The sequence below is a fragment of the Mobula hypostoma genome, chromosome 26, assembly GCF_963921235.1.
Source record: "Mobula hypostoma chromosome 26, sMobHyp1.1, whole genome shotgun sequence".
NCBI classification, from domain to species: Eukaryota; Metazoa; Chordata; class Chondrichthyes; order Myliobatiformes; family Myliobatidae; genus Mobula; species Mobula hypostoma.
The window spans coordinates 2,148,184-2,168,710 of NC_086122.1; the positions used below are offsets into that span (position 1 = coordinate 2,148,184).

At 44.5% G+C, this 20,527-nt stretch overlaps 1 protein-coding gene across 6 annotated transcripts in view; it reads left to right on the top strand.

The window, feature by feature from the left end:
* Nucleotides 1–20,527, top strand: part of LOC134338213 (adhesion G protein-coupled receptor B2-like) — a 1,212,788-nt gene that overhangs the window by 17,576 nt on the left and 1,174,685 nt on the right. For 3 of the 6 annotated variants that reach the window (XM_063033890.1, XM_063033884.1, XM_063033886.1), the window contains exon 2: nt 14,516–14,699. The exons of the other annotated variants lie outside the window; for them this stretch is intronic. The gene's annotated coding sequence lies outside the window, so the exon portion shown is untranslated. The remainder of the gene's footprint in view (nt 1–14,515; nt 14,700–20,527) is intronic. 6 annotated transcript variants of the gene reach the window in all.

A 20,527-nucleotide genomic window follows, 5' to 3' on the forward strand; every position in this document is an offset into this window, starting at 1 on the left:
TTATCCCTAACATCCTGCAAGAGATCCCTAAACATCGACTACATGTCCATTGTACATTTCCCTGCAAAAACATCATCCCAATTCACACCCCCAAGTTCTAGCCTTATAGCCTCATAATTTGCCCTTCCCCAGTTAAAAATTTTCCTGTTCTCTCTGATTCTCTCCTTTTCCATCATAATGCTAAAGGCCAGGGAGCAGTGATCACTGTCCCCCAGATGCTCACCCACTGAGAGATCTGTGACCTGACCCAGTTTGTTACCTAATACTAGATCTAGTATGGCATTCCCCCTAGTCGGCCTGTCCGCATACTGTGACAGGAATCCATCCTGGACACACTTAACAAACTCTGCTGCATCTAAACCATTGGAACTAATCAGGTGCCAGTCAATATTGGGGAAGTTAAAGTCACCCATGATAACAACCCTGTTATTTTTGCACCTTTCCAAAATCTGCCTCCCAATCTGCTCAGTATCGCTGCTGCTACCAGGGGGCCTATAGAATACACCCAACAGAGTAACTGCTCCCTTCCTATTCCTGACTTCCACCCATACTGACTCAAAAGAGGATCCTGCTACATTACCCACCTTTTCTGTAGCTGTAATAGTATCCCTTACCAGTACTGCCACCCCTCCTCCCCTTTTTCCACCCTCTCTATCCCTTTTAAAGCACTGAAATCCAGGAATATTGCTAGTTAGTTAGTTAGTTAGTTAGTGAGTTTGATAGTCATACTTTATTGATCCCGGGGGAAATTGGTTTTCGTTACTGTTGCACCATAAATAATTAAGTAGTAATAAAATAATAAATAATTAAATAGTAATATGGTAATTATGCCAGGAAATAAGGCCAGGACCAGCCTATTGGCTCAGGGACCTTGAGAATCCATTCCTGCCCTGATGCTAGCCAAGTCTCTCTAAAGGCCACTACATCATAATTCCATGTGTGTATCCAAGCCCTCAGTTCATCCCCTTTGTTCCTGATGCTTCTTGAGAATGTTCTACCAAGCTACTCTTGATAATGATATTAGCATTCTGCATCCCAGACATTACGTGCTTGCATCTCTCAATGCTTCTTTCAAGCTGTGCTCAACATAGAAATTCATTAACTGAATATATTGTCTTAGAGGGTTTGCCAGGCTAAATATTGGGGAGGAGGTATGAGTTGGGTTGTGAATGTTTCTTCTGGCTGAGGAGTCCATAGGACATAGAAGCATAATTGGCCATTTGGTCCATCAAGCCTATTCCGCCACTCATCATGGCTCATTTTTTATCCCTCTCAACCCCATTCTCCCGATAACCTTTGACACATTGACTAATCAAGCACCTATCAACCTTTGCTTTAAATATACCCAATGTTCTGGGCTCCACAGCTGTGTCTGGTAATGAATTCCACAGATTCACTACCCTCGGCCTAAAGAAATTCCTCTTCAACTCTGTTCTAAATGGATGCCCCTCTGTTCTGAGGCTCTGCCCTCTGGTCCTAGACTCACCCACTGTATGAAAATATCCCCTCCAAATCCACTCTATCTAAGCCTTTCAATATTTGAGAGGTTTCAATGAGATCCCTCCTCATTCTTTTGAACTCCAGCGAGAGCAGGCCCAGACCATCGCAAACTCCTCACCTATGAATCTTTTTATTCCCGGAATCATTTTGGTGAACTTCCACTCGACATTCTCCAATCCCAGCACACTTTTTCTTTGATAAGGGGCTCAAAACTGTTCAGAATACTCCAAGTAAGGTCTGACCAATGCCCTGTAAAGCCTCGGTATTCTATCCTTGCTTTTGTATTCTCATCCTCTCGAAATGCATGCTGACATTGCATTTATCTTCCTTACCAATGACTCAACCTGCAAGTTAACCTTTAGGAAATCCTGCACAAGGCCTCCCGAATCCCTTTGCACCTCTAATTTTTGAATTTTCTCCTCATTCAGAAAATAGTCTACACCTTTATTCCTTCTACCAAAATGCATGACCATATACTTCCCTACATTATATTCCATCTGCCCATTTTCCCAATCTGTCTAAGTCCTTCTGCAGACTCCCTGCTGCCTCCTTGACTTTCCACCTATCCTTGTATCATCTGCAAACTTAGCCACAAAGCCATCAATTCATCATCCAAATTATTGACATATAATGTGAACAGAAGTGGTTCCACTGCCAACCTCCATGGAACACCACTAGTTACAGCAGCCAACCTGAAAAGGCCCCCTTTATTCCCACTCTTTGTCTCCTACCAGTCCGCTAATCTTCTATCCATACTAAATCAGTTCCCCTCTACCACCACTCTGCTCCGTCTAGCAGAATTAGTCCTTACTCTTAATAATTTCTCCTTTGGCTTCTCCCACTTCCTCCAAACTAAAGGTGTAGCTATGGGCACCCGTATGGGTCCCAGCTATCCCTGCCTTTTTGTTGGCTTTGTGGAACAATCTATGTTCCGTGCCTATTCTGCTTTCTGTCCCCCACTTTTCCTTTGCTACATCGACGACTGCATTGGCGCTGCTTCCTGCACGCATGCAGAACTCGTTGACTTTATTAACTTTGCCTCCAACTTTCACCCTGCCCTCAAGTTTACCTGGTCCATTTCCGACACTTCCCTCCCCTTTCTAGATCTTTCTGTCTCTGTCTCTGGAGACAGCTTATCCACTGATGTCTACTATAAGCCTACTGACTCTCACAGCTATCTGGACTATTCCTCTTCTCACCCTGTCTCTTGCAAAAACGCCATCCCCTTCTCGCAATTCCTCCGTCTCCGCCTCATCTGCTCTCAGGATGAGGCTTTTCATTCTAGGACGAGGGAGATGTCTTCCTTTTTTAAAGAAGGGGCTTCCCTTCCTCCACTATTAACTCTGCTCTTAAACACATCTCCCCCATTTCACGTACATCTGCTCTCACTCCATCCTCCCACCACCCCACTAGGAATAGGGTTCCCCTGGTCCTCACCTCCCACCCCACCAGCCTCCAGGTCCAATATATTATTCTCCGTAACTTCCGCCACCTCCAATGGGATCCCACCACTAAGCACATCTTTCCCTCCCCCCCTCTCTCTGCATTCCGCAGGGATCGCTCCCTACACAACTCCCTTGTCCATTCGTCACCCCCATCCCTCCCCACTGATCTCCCTCCTGGCACTTATCCGTGTAAGCGGAACAAGTGCTACACATGCCCTTACACTTCCTCCCTTGCCACCATTCAGGGCCCCAAACAGTCCTTCCAGGTGAGGCAACACTTCACCTGTGAGTCGACTGGGGAGATTACTGCGTCCGGTGCTCCCGATGTGGCCTTTTATATATTGACGAGACCCGACTCAGACTGGGAGACCGCTTTGCTGAACATCTATGCTCTGTCCGCCAGAGAAAGCAGGATCTCCCAGTGGCCACACATTTTAATTCCACATCCCATTCCCATTCTGACATGTCTATCCACGGCCTCCTCTACTGTAAAGGTGAAGCCACACTCAGGTTGGAGGAATAACACCTTATATTCCGTCTGGGTAGCCTCCAACCTGATGGCATGAACATCGACTTCTCTAACTTCCGCTAAGGCCCCACCTCCCCCTCGTACCCCATCTGTTAGTTATTTTTATACACACATTCTTTCTCTCACTCTCCTTTTTCTCCCTCTGTCCCTCTGAATATACCCGTTGCCCATCCTCTGGGTCCCCCCTCCCTTGTCTTTCTTCCCGGACCTCCTGTCCCATGATCCTCTCGTATCCCTTTTGCCTATCACCTATCCAGCTCTTGGCTCCATCCCTCCCCCTCCTGTCTTCTCCTATCATTTTGGATCTCCCCCTCCCCCTCCAACTTTCAAATCCCTTACTCACTCTTCCTTCAGTTAGTCCTGACGAAGGGTCTCGGCCTGAAATTTTGACTGCACCTCTTTCTAGAGATGCTGCCTGGCCTGCTGCGTTCACCAGCAACTTTGATGTGTGTTGCTTGAATTTCCAGCATCTGCAGAATTCCTGTTGTTTTCTATCCATACTAGTATTTTTTCTGCAATACCATGGCCTCATGTATAGCAACTTGTCAAAACCCATCTGAGCATCCAATTAAATAATATCCACTGACTCTCCTTTGTCTATCCTGCCTGTATTTGCACAAGGAATTCCAACAGATTTGTCAGGGAAGATTTCCCCTCCCCTTAATGCTGACTTTGGTCTGTTTTAACATGTGCCTCCAAGTACCCTGAAACCTCTTCCTTAATAATGGGCTCCAGCATTTTCACAACCACTGAAGTGAGGTTAACTGGCTTGTAATTTCGAGTGACATATGTAATTTTCTAGTTCTCCAGAACCATGTCAGAATCTAGTGGGTTTTGTTCGAAAGTGGTTGAGGCAAGTTTGATGTTGTCGTTTAAAGTTAAACTGGACAGCTACATGGACAGGAAAGGAATGGAGGGTTATGGTCTGAGTGCAGGTCGGTGGGACTAGGTGAGAGTAAGAGTTCAGCACGGACTAGAAGGGCTGAGATGGCCTGTTTCCGTGCTGTAATTGTTATATGGTTATTTCATTACTAATGCTCTCACTGTAACTTCGGCTACCTCTTTCAAAACCAACTAATCCAGGTGACCTATCTGCTTTCAGACCATTCAGCTTGTCAAGGATCTTCTCCTTAGTAGTGGCAACTACACTTTCTTTTGCTCTCTGACACTCAAATTTCTGGCATACTGCTTGTGACTTACACAGTGAAGACTGATGCAAAATCCTTCTTAACTTCATTCGCCATTTCTTTGTCTCCCATTAGTACCTCTCCTGTGTTATTTTCTAGTGGTCCAATATTCACTTTTGCCTCTCTTTCTCTCTTTCTCTATCTGAAAAATCTTTTGTTATCCTCTGTTATATTATTGGCTAATTTGCCTTCAGATTCAATTGTTTTAACGAATCTTTAAATAGGGGTCAGGTCCTTAAATAAAAGGTGCAGCATTAGGCTATTTGCTGGTTAAAATGAGGAGAATTAAAGACTATAAGACCATGAGATATAGGAGCAAAATTAGTCCATTTGAGCCTATAAGTCTGGTCCGCCATCATGGCTGATCTAATTTTCTTCTCAGCCCCAATCTCTTGCTCTCCCCTGGTATCTCTTCATGCCCTGACCAATCAAGAATCTATCAACCTCGCCTTAAATATACATAAACACTTGGCCTTCACAGCAAAGAGTTCCACAGATTCACTACCCTCTAGCTGAAAAAAATATACTCCTCATCTCTGTCCTTAAAGGATGCCCCTCTATCCTGAGGCTGTGTCCTCTGGCCTTAGACTCTCTCATCATAGGAAACATCTTCTCCACATCCACTCTATCAAGGCCTTTCACCGTTCAATAGGTTTCAATGAGGTCACCCCTCATTCTTCTGAATTCTAGTAAATACAGACCTAGAGCCATCAAATGTTCTTCATATGACAAGCCATTCAATCCTGGAATCATTTTCGTGAACCTTCTTTGAACCCTCTCCAGTTTCAGCACATTCTTTCTAAGATAAGCGGCCCAAACCTGCTCATACTCCAAGTGAGGCCTCACCAGTGCTTTATAAAGTTTCAACATTGTATCCTTTTCTATTCTAGTCTTCTTGAAATGAATGCTAACATTGCATTTGCCTTCCTCACCACAGTCTCAACCTGAAAATTAACCTTTAGGAACTGTGCACAAGGACTCCCAAGATTTTTGTATTTTCTCTCCATTTAGAAAATACTCAACCCTTTCATTTCTTCTATCAAAGTGCATGACCATACACTTCCCGGCACTGCATTCCATCTGCCATTTCTTTGCCCATTCTCCTAATCTGTCTGTCCTTCTGTAGCCTCTCTACTTCCTCAAAACTACCTGCCCCTCTACCTTTCTTCATATCATCTGCAAAATTTGCAATGAAGTCAACAATTCCATCATTAAAATGATTGACATATAACATAAAAAGAATCAGTCCCAACACCAGACCTCTGTCATCACTAGTCACCACTAGTCATCAGCAGCCAGTCAGAAAAAGGGTCCTTTATTCTCACTCTTTGTCTCCTGCCAATTAGCCACTGCTTTATCCATACTAGAACCTTTCCTGTAAATCTATGGGTTCGTAGCTTGTTAAACAACCTCATGTACGACATCCTGTCAAGGGCCTTTTGAAAATCCAAGTACACAGTATCAACCAGTTCTCCTTTGTCTATCCTGATTTGTTGCCCAGCGCATCTGCAAATGTGAACTTCCCACTATTCAGGACATTTAAAAAAGACAGGTGTGTAAAAAGGGCCCAAAGGATCATCAGGGACCTGAGTCACCCCAACCACAAACTGTTCCAGCTGCTACATTCCGGAAAACAGTACCGCAGCATAAAAGCCAGGACAGCTTCTTCCACCAGGCAATCAGGCTGGTTAATTCATGCTAACACAACTGTATTTCTATGTTACATTGACTGCTCATATTTAACCATCATGTTACTCTCCTGTTGTACGTACTATTTATTATAAATTACTATAAATTGCACATTGCACATTTAGATGGAAACATAACACAAAGATATTTACTCATGTATATGAAGAATATAAGTAATAAAGTCAATTAAATTCACTTCTTCAAATAATTCCAACAGATTTGACAGACAAGATTTTCCTTCAAGGAAAACCCTGCTGACTATGTTTTTTTATCATGTGCCTCCAAGTACCTTGAGACCTTATCCTTAATAATTAACTCCAACATCTTCCAAACCACTGAGGTCAGACTGATTCCTTTCTTCTGACTGTCTCCCTTCTTGTTGAGTGCAGTGACATTTGCAATTTTCCAGTCTTCTGGAATCATTCCAGAATTTAGTACTAAAGCTTTGGAAACCTTTAGCCCGAAGAGCAGTGAATGTTCAGCCATTTATGCATTTAGAACTAAGATTGATAGATCTTATAGAGTTCAGGTTCGAAATAAGCCATGATCTTCTGGAATGTATGAACAGCATCTCGATGCTATATGACTTCTCCAATCCTAATTCTTATGTTACATAATAGCATAGAACTAACAATTTCACTCCAGGATCTTCTGCATTATCAAAATTTGTCAATTATACTCTCTGCTGCATTAACTTAACAACTGGAATGTTTACTAACTGAAATGCTGTTTCCCACACCACCTCAGAGTACTGAATACAACAGCTCTGAAAATCCTCCTTGACCTAATGACATTTTCTGCTGATCGGAAGCCTGAACATGAAACACATACACTAGCTACTTGGATGTCAGCTCCTTTTCTTGATCTGACATCATTTTACACTCAGTCTTTGTCTTGGAAGTGTTTTATTAGAGTACAAATTAATCTTAATGTAGGTTACATTAAGAAGTAATACTATGATTTTCTGTAGCTGAACAGAGTCTCTTCTATTGTTCTGCTTTCCTTGTGACTTCATCCTAACTGTAACTAAATCCAATGTCACTCAGTTGGAATTTGTAACCTCAATCTTTGGGACAAGAGCTGTCTTAGTCATTAACTACTGGAATCAAATTATGGAAAGAAGATGGAGAAACAAGACTTATTGCTGAGTAACATGATGGCCAGCAGGGGGAGTTTCTTCTCTTGGTGAATGAGACTTAATAGTGTCTAGAGTCAACCAGTCATTGCTGAGAACTTCTAATGATGTTTCCTTTCAATTTTATATTTCTTTATAATAAGGCCCCCATTTTGGGAGATTTCTTTGGGACATGGGAACCTGTGGAAATATGAAAAATATGTACATTTATACTTCTATGGAGATCTAAGATTGTTGGAAAAACTGATCAGGAAGCAGTTGTGGAAGGAGAAACACTGCTTCAAATCAGAGACCCTTCGTCAAAAGTGGACAAGAAAGAGAAGTAAGGATAATTTCAAGTCATAAAGAAGGCGGTGAGAGGAATGGAGGAAGTATCTGTGACAGTGTGAAACCAGTCAGGTCAAGTAGGTTAATGTATTTAAGAAGCTGATTATGCTTTGTTAGTGTTAGGTATTGCTAATAGTAGAGCTGTTGGATATGCTGAAGAGGTCCTATTATATTAATAGACAAACTAAGCCAAAATTAAAGATGGATATCTAGTAGAAATGGACAGTTCTGATACAGCAAGTTACTAAAGTGGAGAATTTTATATTGAAATTCTGACAAAAGGTCTCTGATCTGAAACTTTTAACACAGTTTCTCTTGGCACAGATGCTGCCTGACTTGTAGTGTGTTTCCAGCATTTCAGATTTTCAGCAGCGACAGTATATCTTACCTTCATTTTCCTAAACCCATATTGGATTGGGATGAATAAATTAAAGATGCTCTTGTTCTAAATTGATGTCTTTTGGGGAAGGTGGGGAGAAAGCATTTTAAAGTGGAAAATTCATATTGCTGAGCGGGAGAATAAACGTCTTCCAGGGCCTATAACCACCATTTCATCTCACAACACTGGATTGACTCCTCAATCTTTTCTAATCCAAGTCATTTTTTTTGTGCTCTATTTGGGTGTCATCTCCAGTGTATTTTGGCTCCATTCAGTCATTTAACAAATAATTGCTGTGAGTATAATTGATAGGTAAAGGAATACATTTCACAGGCATAGGGAGCAGTGGGAGACAATCAGAAAAGATAAAAAGAATGCAAAAAAAGGTGGGACAGATCATGTAAAATGAATCTGGAGACATTTTAGGGATGGTGGTATGACAAAGTAGAAGGTAAATAGAGAATGATAGAGGTAGCAAACATACTTGGCAAAAGTTGAAGATAAACAGTAGAAGTTTGAATCAGGATGCTATTGGTTGTGGGGTGGATGTTCATGATTTAGGAACATGATCAGACTTTGATCTGGTGATGGGGTGGGTTGGTGTGAGTTGTAGAGAAGTAATCAGTGATGGGGACACAATAAGCAAAATTCTTAAAATATACCCATGTACAGCACATCTGAATCAAAGGCATGGATAGCAAGATTAGATATAATCGTACTGTTCCTCCCTTCACTGATTGCTTCTCTGCATCTCCCTATCCGCAACCTACATATCTACTCTTAAGCAATACATACACAAAATACTGGATGAACTTAGCAGAAAAATAAACGGTTGTCTTTTTGGGTCAAGACATTTCTTTAGGACTGAGAAGGAAGGGGTGTTACGTACCCCATAACTGGGTTGCCAAACCAGCAGAAATGGATCACTCAGTTGGAGTCTGGAGTACTAGAACTAAGAAAGTTTTATTAAAGAAACAAGCAACACAGTAATCGAAAGGATAATAAATGCAACAGTTTAGCAATGATAAACACACTTGTGCACAGAATTAAGATAACAGCATCAATCAAGCTCTATCGTTGTCTAGGGGTAAATGACCAAATTTCAAAGTGACTCAAAGTTCAGTCCAGTTTAGTAGTTCAGTTCGCAGTAATCGTTGCCATGGCGATGGACAACGTAGGGGGAGAGAGAGAGAGAGAACAGGAACAACTGATCATTCAGACACTGCTTCACTCACAGACCGGCGATATGGCTCACAAGCAACTTTTGGGCGGGTCCTTGGTGATGTCACCTGAGGTCACCGACTGTGACCCCTCCTCCAGATGCGGTCGATCCTCTGCAGTGAACCCGGCACCCAGGCAAGGGCGGACACACACCGGGTTCCCGCTGATCGTACCTTTCCACCCTGGCCGTTGTCTGGTACTTCTCACCGACTCGTGAAGAGCGTACCGCTTCCAGGGTCTCATTACCTCGGGTGGCATGTGTGTCTTAGCGAACCGGTCCCTTTTTATCCCCCTGCTGGGGCATCGCCTGTCCATCACTTCAAACAGTTCAAGGTTCAAAGGGGGGAGCCGCTCCAGACAGCTCTCTCTCCCCCGTCCCTTCATTACACATCTCCAGACGCTGCTCCATTGTTCCTTATCTCTCCTTCCCCTGAGGGCAGGTGGCAGACCACTTGCTGATGTCACTGATGCTAACCCAGGCCAGCAAACATCTTAATTTTATGTGTATTCTCGTCACACTTCCCCCCTTTTAAGGATTTTTACCGGGAGGTAAAAATTACAAACATGACTACATTATTTGATACACACACAAATATACATCTTTATCAGTTATTTGGCTAATACAGAGAATTTGAAGCTGTCAACACCTTGACAGACAGTCATCACATTTTCTGTTCCTTTTACACGTGCTATTAATAATCCCTTAGACCAGGCTCCAACTCAGCAAACTTCATAGTGGCCAAAAACACTGATGAATTGCGACCAATGTAACCTCTCATTTGGTTTTGTCCCGGACCACAATAACAAGGGTTGTCCCATTCCGACTCAGTTTTCTCTCGCAAGGGCTTAGTAGGAGGGGGACGGGTACTGACCGCAGAGTTATTGCAAAACTTCCTGCAGTACCCCACCATCTCCAAGAGCCTTCTGAGGGCCCTCTTGTCTGTCGGGGTTGGGAGATCAGCGATAGCCTGCACTGTAGCTTGCATCGCTGCCAGCTGCCCCTGTGTCACCACAATTCCCAGGTAAGTGACCCTCGTGTGGCCGAATTCATTTTTTTCAAGGTTCACTATCAAGCTGGCTTCAGACAGCTGTATTAAATTGCCAATACACACCTCTGTGTTCATCAGCCCTTTAGTCACTGAATTACTCAAAAAATATGGGTGTTGTTTACTAGGCTGCCCTATTGTAACAGACATCACCCAACGTCCCAGTTCTTTGCATTTCCTCGGGACAATCAAACACACGGGCGCGAGTCGTTTAATTACTTCTTCTAAAGATTCGCTTTGTTTGGGGATTAAGGGAGAGACCTTATCAGTAGACCTGGCCAAAACAATAGCCTTCTCCCATCTGATCGATCCCATACTAATCTTTTCAAAATGTTTTTTTTCTCTTATCAGGGGGCCCCTAGCTTCATTGATTTCCACGCTAACACCGACTAGGTTTGTTAGTATATCAAAAGCCGGTGACCGTCTCAGTTCGCGTCGGTCATGATCAATAATATTTTTCCCCCTGGGCAGCCGGTAAATCTCTTTCATGATTCCACCAACTGTTTCCTCCAGCACCGCAAAATGTCCACCGGGGGGTACCTCGTGGGCCATGTTAAAAACCTCATCGCCATAACTCTTTTGCACCACCCCCACTCCTCATCTGCGGACACTGTACTTGATTTCCCTTTCTTCCTTAGCACTTCCTCCTCCGCACAATAGCCTACTAGTTCCCTTGTCAAGGCTGTGTCAGAGAGAGCGGTCTCTGCCAAAACCATCAGCCCCTCGTCTCGCTCCTGCGTCTGCACAAATTCTTTCCTGTCTACTGCTACGTCCGTCCCAGCTCCCTCACTACCCCTTGTCTCACACAAGGTTGGCAGAAACGTTTCAGCTAAATTCACGATCGCGGGCCCGTGATGAACCTGTGAGTCCATGCTGGCAGGCTGACCTGTCAATCTCACGACTGGGAACACGATTCCCCCGGCGAGGTCATTAACGAGCAAGACTTCCACGTCTTTCATCGGTAATTCGGACCTCACCCCGATCGTGACTAGTCCAGAGACCAGGTTGCTCTGTAAGTGTATCTGGTGCAAAGGGACTGACTCTGTCCCTTCCCCAACACCTTTGACCTCTACCTCCCCAGTCTCAGTCTCTGAGCTAAACTCTAATACACTCTTCAGTATTAGTGACTGACACGCTCCCGTGTCTCTCCAGATCCGCACTGGAACTGGTTTTAACCTCTCCTTCACTGACACCAGTCCGGCCGAGATAAACCTCTCGCGCCCTTCCTGGACTTTTTCAGACCTGCCCTTCCCTAGCGGTTCGCTTAACAGCTCAATACAGCCATTCAACATTGCCGTTTTTCCTTTTCCCGTCTCCTTCTTTGGGGCAAAGCACCTGGACGCAAAGTGTCCGGCTTTCCCACAGTTATAACAGACGACCCCAGGAGACTTCCTACCAGACTGCTCCCGGTCTACCTTATCCTTTTCACGAGTCCCCGGCTTACTTTCTGACTTTTCCGGCGGACTCTCCCCGCCGTCCTGACTACCCTTCTGGTAGCCTTTACTCGGGGCAAACTTCATTTTATGCGTCAACGCATACTCATCCGCTAACTTAGCAGTTGCGGCTAACGTGGCTGCCTCTTTCTCATCGAGGTAGGGTCTCATACCCTCAGGGACACAACCTTTAAACTGCTCAATCAGGATCAGTTGTAGCAGTCTGTCATAATCCCCCTCTACCCCCTTTGAGGTGCACCAACGCTCACAATATGTCTGCATCTCACGGGCAAACTCCAAATACGTGCGGTCCCACCGCTTCCTCACATTCCGGAACCTCTGCCGGTATGCCTCCGGGACCAACTCATAAATCCTGAGGATGGCCTCTTTCACCACCTCATACTTCTGGGCATCTTCCGCGGATAAAGCGGAGTAAGCTTCTTGGGCCTTCCCTTTCAGTACACTCTGAAGTAAAACAACCCACTTATCCCTCGGCCAGTCCTGACTTATAGCCACTTTTTCGAACTGGAGGAAGTACCGATCCACGTCGGTATCGTCAAATGGGGGAACCAGCCTAACCTCCTGGGTCGCCCGGAACCCTCCACCTTGGTTCGGCACGAGCCCCTGCTCGGCCCTTATCTTTAACTTCTCCAGCTCAAATTCCCTTTCCCTCTGTTTCTCCTCTCTCTCCATCTGTCTGTCCCTCTCTTGCTGTTCGTGTTCTAACTGCCGTACCCGAACTCGTGCTCGAGTCTCAGTTTTTCAAGCTGTACCTGTACTGCGTCTCCAGCAGGTTTTTCAATAGACACCACCCCCAGCTCACCTTGGGGAAACACACCTTTAGATACACTTTAGTGCTCTACAATAGCTCTGTGTATCTCCTCTCTCCTTATTGTCGACTTCACCTTAGCAAGATTCAACCGTTTGGCCACAGCTAAAATTCCGATTTCCTGGCATCCTCTAATGCCTCCAAGGTCGGCGCCTTTATAAATTCCTCAACCTTCATTTCTGCTGTTTGTCTTTTCTTTCTTTCAGGAATTTTAACCCAATCAATTTACTCCGTCCCAAATTTAGCGTTCAAAATCGCGGACGAGAACCCCACTTATGTTACGTACCCCGTAACTGGGTTGCCAAACCAGCAGAAATGGATCACTCAGTTGGAGTCTGGAGTACTAGAACTAAGAAAGTTTTATTAAAGAAACAAGCAACACAGTAATCGAAAGGATAATAAATGCAACAGTTTAGCAATGATAAACACACTTGTGCACAGAATTAAGATAACAGCATCAATCAAGCTCTATCGTTGTCTAGGGGTAAATGACCAAATTTCAAAGTGACTCAAAGTTCAGTCCAGTTTAGTAGTTCAGTTCGCAGTAATCGTTGCCATGGCGAACGACAACGTGGGGAGAGAGAGAGAGGGAACAGGAACAACTGATCATTCAGACACGGCTTCACTCACAGACCGGCGATATGGCTCACAAGCAACTTCTGGGTGGGTCCTTGGTGATGTCACCTGAGGTCACCGACTGTGACTCCTCCTCTAGATGCGGTCGATCCTCTGCAGTGAACCCGGCACCCAGGCAAGGGCGGACACACACCGGGTTCCCGCTGATCGTACCTTTCCACCCTGGCCGTTGTCTGGTACTTCTCACCGACTCGTGAGAAGCGTACCGCTTCCAGGGTCTCGTTACCTCGGGTGGCGTGTGTGTCTTAGCGAACCGGTCCCTTTTTATCCCCCTGCTGGGGTATCGCCTGTCCATCACTTCAAACAGTTCAAGGTTCAAAGGGGGGAGCCGCTCCAGACAGCTCTCTCTCCCCCGTCCCTTCATTACACATCTCCAGACGCTGCTCCATTGTTCCTTATCTCTCCTTCCCCTGAGGGCAGGTGGCAGACCACTTGCTGATGTCACTGATGCTAACCCAGGCCAGCAAACACCTTAATTTTATGTGTATTCTCGTCACAGGGGGAAGACACCAGAATAAAACTATGTGGGAAGAGGAAGGAGGCTAGCTGGAAGGTGAAAGGTGAAGCCAGATGGGTGGGAAAGGTAAATGGCTGGAGAAGAAGGAATCTGATAAGAGAGAACTTAGTAGAAAGGGAAGGAGGAAGGGACCTGGGGGAAGTGATAGGCAGGTGGAAAGAGGTAAAAGGTCAGAGTGGGAATAGAGAAGCGGGAGGGGAAGGAAAGTGATTTTTACCGGAAGGGAAAATTGATATTCTTGCTTTCACATTGAAGGCTGCCCAGGCGGAATACAGGTTCTGGCTTCTCCACCTTTAGAGTGGCCTCATCTTGGCACATGAGGATGTCAATGGACTGTCATGTCTGAATGAGATCTGAGTGGTCAGGTTCCTTTGGGGATGGCAGAAGTTGTGGAATATGATGTCTTAGGTGTAGAGGCTGATGGGTTGATAGGTAAGGTTTTACATGCCCACAGTTTGATCACGGGATGATGTAATTGTCTCATGACCATGGGTTGAAGTTATGTCACGTGAGAGCATGTTCCCTACGGTATTTAAGGACGCAGAGTTTTACTTTCTATTTTAAGGTGCAAACACGTTGTGCCGATAGTTTCGCCAATCGCTGCCAGTTTTTGTTTGTTGCACCTTTGTTTTACCTTTACAGTCTAGTATTGGAGAGTGAAGACTTTACCGAAGTATGAGAACCCAAATGTTAATAACATTCGGTGTTTTGGAAGTGATCGACTATTTGGAATCGGAATCGTCCAGGAAATTATGGCATGCACGTTTGAGTACACCCCTGCAAGGTCAGGACAGTTTGTGCAGTGTCCACCCTCCCAAGAGAAAAGGTCAGTTACTTTATTACTTCGTATTCGGTGTGACTCCTTTGGACAAGACATCGCTCAACTGTGACCGACAGATTTGTCATTACATCGAAGGAATTGTTGCTGCTGTAAAGTCTCTCCTTAAAGGCTGTATAAAAAAAAAGCTCTTGGACTTTTCAACTTACTACTTTAAGACTGGGCTTGAATGAAAACTCTTTAAGAGTTTGACTGTTTGTTCAAGATAGCCGCATAACGGTTAACTTCCGGTTAAGCTAGTTTGTTTATTTTTTTCTGTTTTGAGTAGAGGTTAATAAATATCGTTGTTTCTTTATATAACCTGACTCGATCTCATATCCATTGTTGCTGGACACGTGACAAAGGACAGGAGGAACTCTATCACTATTAAGGCGCCAGGAAGATGGGGTGACTGCGGATGTTCGGGTAATGGAAGAGTTGAGGGTGAGGACAACATCAATAGTGCAAGGAAGGAGGAGGACATCTCTGATGTCCTGGAACAGAAAGCCACATCTTGGGAAAATATATGGTGGAGTCGAAGGAATTGAGAAAATGGAATAACAGTTTTATAGGAGATAGGATGGGAAAAGGTATAGTCAAGATAACTGTGGGAATTAAGAGGTTTATAGAAGATGGAGACAGAAAGATCGAGAAAGGGGAGGGAGGTGTCAGAGATGGACCAAGTGAATTTAACGGCAGGATGGAAGTTAGAGGCAACCATCCAGCTTGCCTCCTTCCCCTCTCCTCACCTTCTTATTCCAGTGTCTTCACTCTTCTTTCTCTGTCCTGAAGAAGGGTCTTGGTTCAAAATGTCAAATATTTATTCATCTCCATAGATGCTGCCTGAGCTAAGTTCCTCCAGCATTTCGCGTGTGTTGTTTTGGATTTCCAGCATTGGCATAGTTTCTCATGTTTACGATTCTCTACTCTTAATGTCATCACAGGTTTCAAATTTTTTCAAATAATTCAAATTAGAATAATGGATGCAACACACATCAAAGTTACTGGTGAACACAGCAGGCCAGGCAGCATCTCCAGGAAGAGGTACAGTCGACGTTTCAGGCCAAGACCCTTCGTCAGGACTAACTGAAGGAAGAGCTAGTAAGAGATTCGTTGCTAAGTGTTTGTGACACTTCTCACGCTCTTAAACTTTTCGATAATTTTAAGTTCCCTGGCCCCCAACGCTTTATTTTCACCGTGGATGTCCAGGCCCTATATACTTCCATCCCCCATCAGGAAGGTCTCAAAGCTCTCCGCTTCTTTTTGGATTCCAGACATAATCAGTTCCCCCCTACCACCACTCTGCTCCGTCTAGCGGAATTAGTTCTTACTCTTAATAATTTCTCCTTTGGCTCCTCCCACTTCCTCCAAACTAAAGGTGTAGCTATGGGCACCCATATGGGTCCTAGCTATGCCTGCCTTTTTGTTGGCTTTGTGGAACAATCTATGTTCCAAACCTATTCTGGTATCTGTCCCCCACTTTTCCTTCGCTACATTGACGACTGCATTGGCGCTGCTTCCTGCACGTATGCTGAGCACGTTGACTTCATTAACTGTGCCTCCAACTTTCACCCTGCCCTCAAGTTTACCTGGTCCATTTCTGACACCTCCCTCCCCTTTCTAGATCTTTCTGTTTCTATCTCTGGAGACAGCTTATCTACTGATGTCTACTATAAGCCTACTGACTCTCACAGCTATCTGGACTATTCCTCTTCTCACCCCGTCTCTTGCAAAAATGCCATCCCCTTCTCGCAATTCCTCCGTCTCCGCCGCATCTGCTCTCAGGATGAAGCTTTTCATTCCAGGACGAGGGAGATGTCCTCTTTTTTAAAAAAAAAGGGGCTTCCCTTCCTCCATCATCAAGTCTGCCCCCAACACATCTCCCCCATTTCACGCACATCTGCTCTCACTCCATCCTCCCGCCACCCCACTAGGAATAGGGTTCCCCTTGTCCTCACCTACCACCCCACCAGCCTCCGGGTCCAACATATTATTCTCTGTAACTTCCGCCACCTCCAACGGGATCCCACCATGAAGCACATCTTCCCCCCCCACCCCCCCGCTTTCTGCAGGGATCGCTCTCTACGTGACTCCCTTGTCCATTCGTCCCCCCTATCCCTCCACACTGATCTCCCTCCGGGCACTTGTCCTTGTGAGCGGAACAAGTGCTACACATGTCCTTACACTTCCTCCCTTACCACCATTCAGGGCCCCAGACAGTCCTTCCAGGTGAGGCGACACTTCACCTGTGAGTCGGCTGGGGTGATATACTGTGTCCGGTGCTCCCGATGTGGCCTTCTATATCTTGGCGAGACCCGACACAGACTGGGAGACCATTTTGCTGAACACCTACGCTCTGTCCGCCAGAGAAAGCAGGATCTCCCAGTGGTCACGCATTTTAATTCCACATCCCATTCCCATTCTGACATGTCTATCCACGGCCTCCTCTACTGTAAAGATGAAGCCACACTCAGGTTGGAGGAACAACACCTTATATTCATTCTGGGTAGCCTCCAACCTGATGGCATGAACATTGACTTCTCAAGCTTCCGCTAAGGCCCCACCTCCCCCTCGTACCCCATCCGTTATTTATTTATATACACACATTCTTTCTTTCTCTCTCTCCTTTTTCTCCCTCTGTCCCTCTGACTATACCCCTTGCCCATCTTCTGGTTTCCCCGCCTACCCCCCTTGTCTTTCTTCCCGGACCTCCTGTCCCATGATCCTCTCGTATCCCCTTTTGCCTATCACCTGTCCAGCTCTTGGCTCTATCCCTCCCCCTCCTGTCTCCTCCTATCATTTTGGATCTCCCCCTCCCCCTCCCACTTTCAAATCTCTTACTCACTCTTCCTTCAGTTAGTCCTGACGAAGGGTCTTGGCCCGAAACGTCGACTGTACCCCTTCCTGGAGATGCTGCCTGGCCTGCTGCGTTCACCAGCAACTTTGATGTGTGTTGCTTGAATTTCCAGCTTCTGCAGAATTCCTCGTGTTTGCATAGAATAGTGGATGTGTTAGTTGTGCTCTTCCAAAATCTCCAAGATCCTAGAGCAAAACCAGTAGAATAAAAGGAATCAAATGTAACAATGTTATTTTAAAGAGATATAGAATTGTAGGAAATGCCACGCAGATATCTTCTCATCATTTGTAAGACAAATGCTAGAATTTACTATAAGAATGAGATGACAAGGCACACACCAGATAAAAGTATCCTGAGGAGCCAAAGTCAGCATGGTTTAAGAATGCACCATTGTACTTGACAAATCTGAGGGCTTCACGAGCACTAGAGCTCCCTTATATAAATCTAGATAACCAAAATATAAAGCAGGAATAGAAATAAAGTTTTTTTGGCTGCCGTCTGTTGCTTTGGAGGTGTCATAAGTATTAGTATTGGGCCTTCTTGTGCTGATGAACTTGATAAAAATAATACCATAATAACTGACAATGTAATGTATCAAGATTTACTCTTCTTTGGTAAAATGAGCTTTAAATAAAGGATGCAGGTTCCACAAACTGGTATAGGCGTATTGTGCAAATGAGTAGGCATTACTGCAGACGGACACTTGACTGTCACAGGACAGGAACGGCTGCTGGATTTTCTGGTATTTGTTTCAAAAAGGAAAGGGATGGAGTCAAAAGAAGTGGGGGAGTAGCATTGCTAAACGGGAATAGTATCACAGCTGCAGGAAGGGAGGGTGTCATGGAGGGTTTATCTGTTGAGTCAGTGTGAGTGGAAATCTGAAACAGGATGTGATCAATCACTCTGTTGGGAGGTATTCTATAGGACTAAAATAGCAATGGCATTTACCTGAAAAGCAGATCAGGAGGCAGAGTTTGGAAATGTGCAAATATAACAAGGTTGTTGTCATGGGTAATTTCAACTGCCCTAATGTGGATCAGCACCTTCTTAGTCCTAGAGGTTTAGATGGGGTGGACTTTGGAATCCAGGAAGGATTCCCAACACAATATGTAGACAGACCAACTAGAGATTGCACATTGGAAGTGGTACTGGCAAACAACCAGTTCAGGTGTTAGATCACTCAGTGGATGAGCCTTTTGAAGACAGTACCACAACTTCCTGATCTTTACTATAGCCTTAGAGAGGCATAGGAACAGACAGTATGGCAAAGTATTCAATCGAGGGAGGGGGAATAGGCAGTAACTTGGGAGCATAAATTGGAAGTGACATACTCATGGAAATGTGTAGCTTGTTTCTGGAGCACTCACATCAGTTTCTGGATAGGATTTTCCCGTTGAGTTAGGGAAGGATAGTAGGGTGAAGGAACGAAGTTGATAGGGTTGCAGAGAAGGTATATTATTCGTCATTAGTCATAAGATTAAGTTCAAGAGCTACGAGGTGATGTTGCAGCTCTATAAAACATCAGTCATCTTTGGAATAATGTGTTCATTTCTAGTCACCTCATTTTAGGAAGGGTGTGGAAGCTTTAGAGAGAGATTTACCAAAATACTGCCAGGATTACAGAGCACGTGTTATAAGGATACATTCTCTCTTTGGAGAGGAAGAGAGGTGACTTGATAGAGGTATGCAAGATGATAAGATGCATAGTTTGAATGGTTAGCCAGAGAATTTTTTTCCCAGTGCAGAAATAGCTAATACAAGAGAGCATAATTTAAAGGTAGAAAGTATTGGTGGAGAAGATGTCAGAAATAGGTTCTCTGGAAAGTGGTGGGTGTGTGGAAGTGGCCAGTGGTGGAGATACATTAGGGGCATTCTCTTAGATAAGTACATAGATGATAGAAAAAAAGACGGCTATGTAGGAGGAATGGTTAAGTGGTTTAAGATGACACTGGTGAAGCACAGCAAAGACTTGCTGACAGCAGACAAATCTACTAATTATTTTATTGATCACACCTTTTCTTTAAAGCTATCACTGCAATCATTAGCTCATAACTTCCCTTTTAGAGCTAAGCTTTTGAACCACCTGTCTGGCCTGGCATTTTAGGGATGTGAATTTAAGTCTCAAAGGTGCAGGACGGTTGCGCGTGGTGTGTATGGGCTGAATCGAGGTGCCAGTGCCTGGGCCCGAGTATGAGGAACAAGCCGATGTTTGATCAATTTAAGCGCCAGGCCAAACTGTAAAGGTCGGGTATGGGCCGAATCAAGACGACAGGTTCTGGGACCAGAAGTGTATCGAAGCGGGACGGCCTAGGTCTGAGACTGAGGAACAACCCGCTGCTTGGCTGATTTAAATGGCAGACCAGACTGAAAAGGTCAGGTTGTCGGGGCCAAAGGTAAGGGGTGTGCCAGTGTTCAGCTCAGTGAGGTTTACTCTAAACTGAGGTTGAGGCCCGCAGTTAAACGGGCTTCTGGATGGACTTTAACTGACTTCATGGCTGTGAACTTACTTACGTGAACTTCAGTTCTGAATGTTATTTGCTTACTTTTATTGTTTCTATAATTTGTTTTCATCTGTGCTAATCGGGTGTATGATGGTTTTTTTTTAAAGGGTTCTACTAGGGTTCTTCATTTTGTGCTATAAAATATAGTATGTATACTATATACAACCTTAATATTTGTCTCCTTACAGGAAGACAAATATTAAAGTTGTATATGGTATACATACTCTGATAATAAATGTACTTTGAACTTTGATCTTGGAGTAGGTTAAATGTTGGCAGAACATCGTGGACCAAAGTGTACTGCTCTGTAATATTCTATGTTTTAGGAAGCTACCTGATAGAAGAATGGAAATGCAGTGGCCTAGAAATTGGAAAATAAATTAAAAATCTGTATCAAAGTAGTCATTTGCGAGGTTGTTCATTTTGCACAAAGCTCCATGTATTGAGAAATATGTCCAGAATTCACAAAACTGAATTTG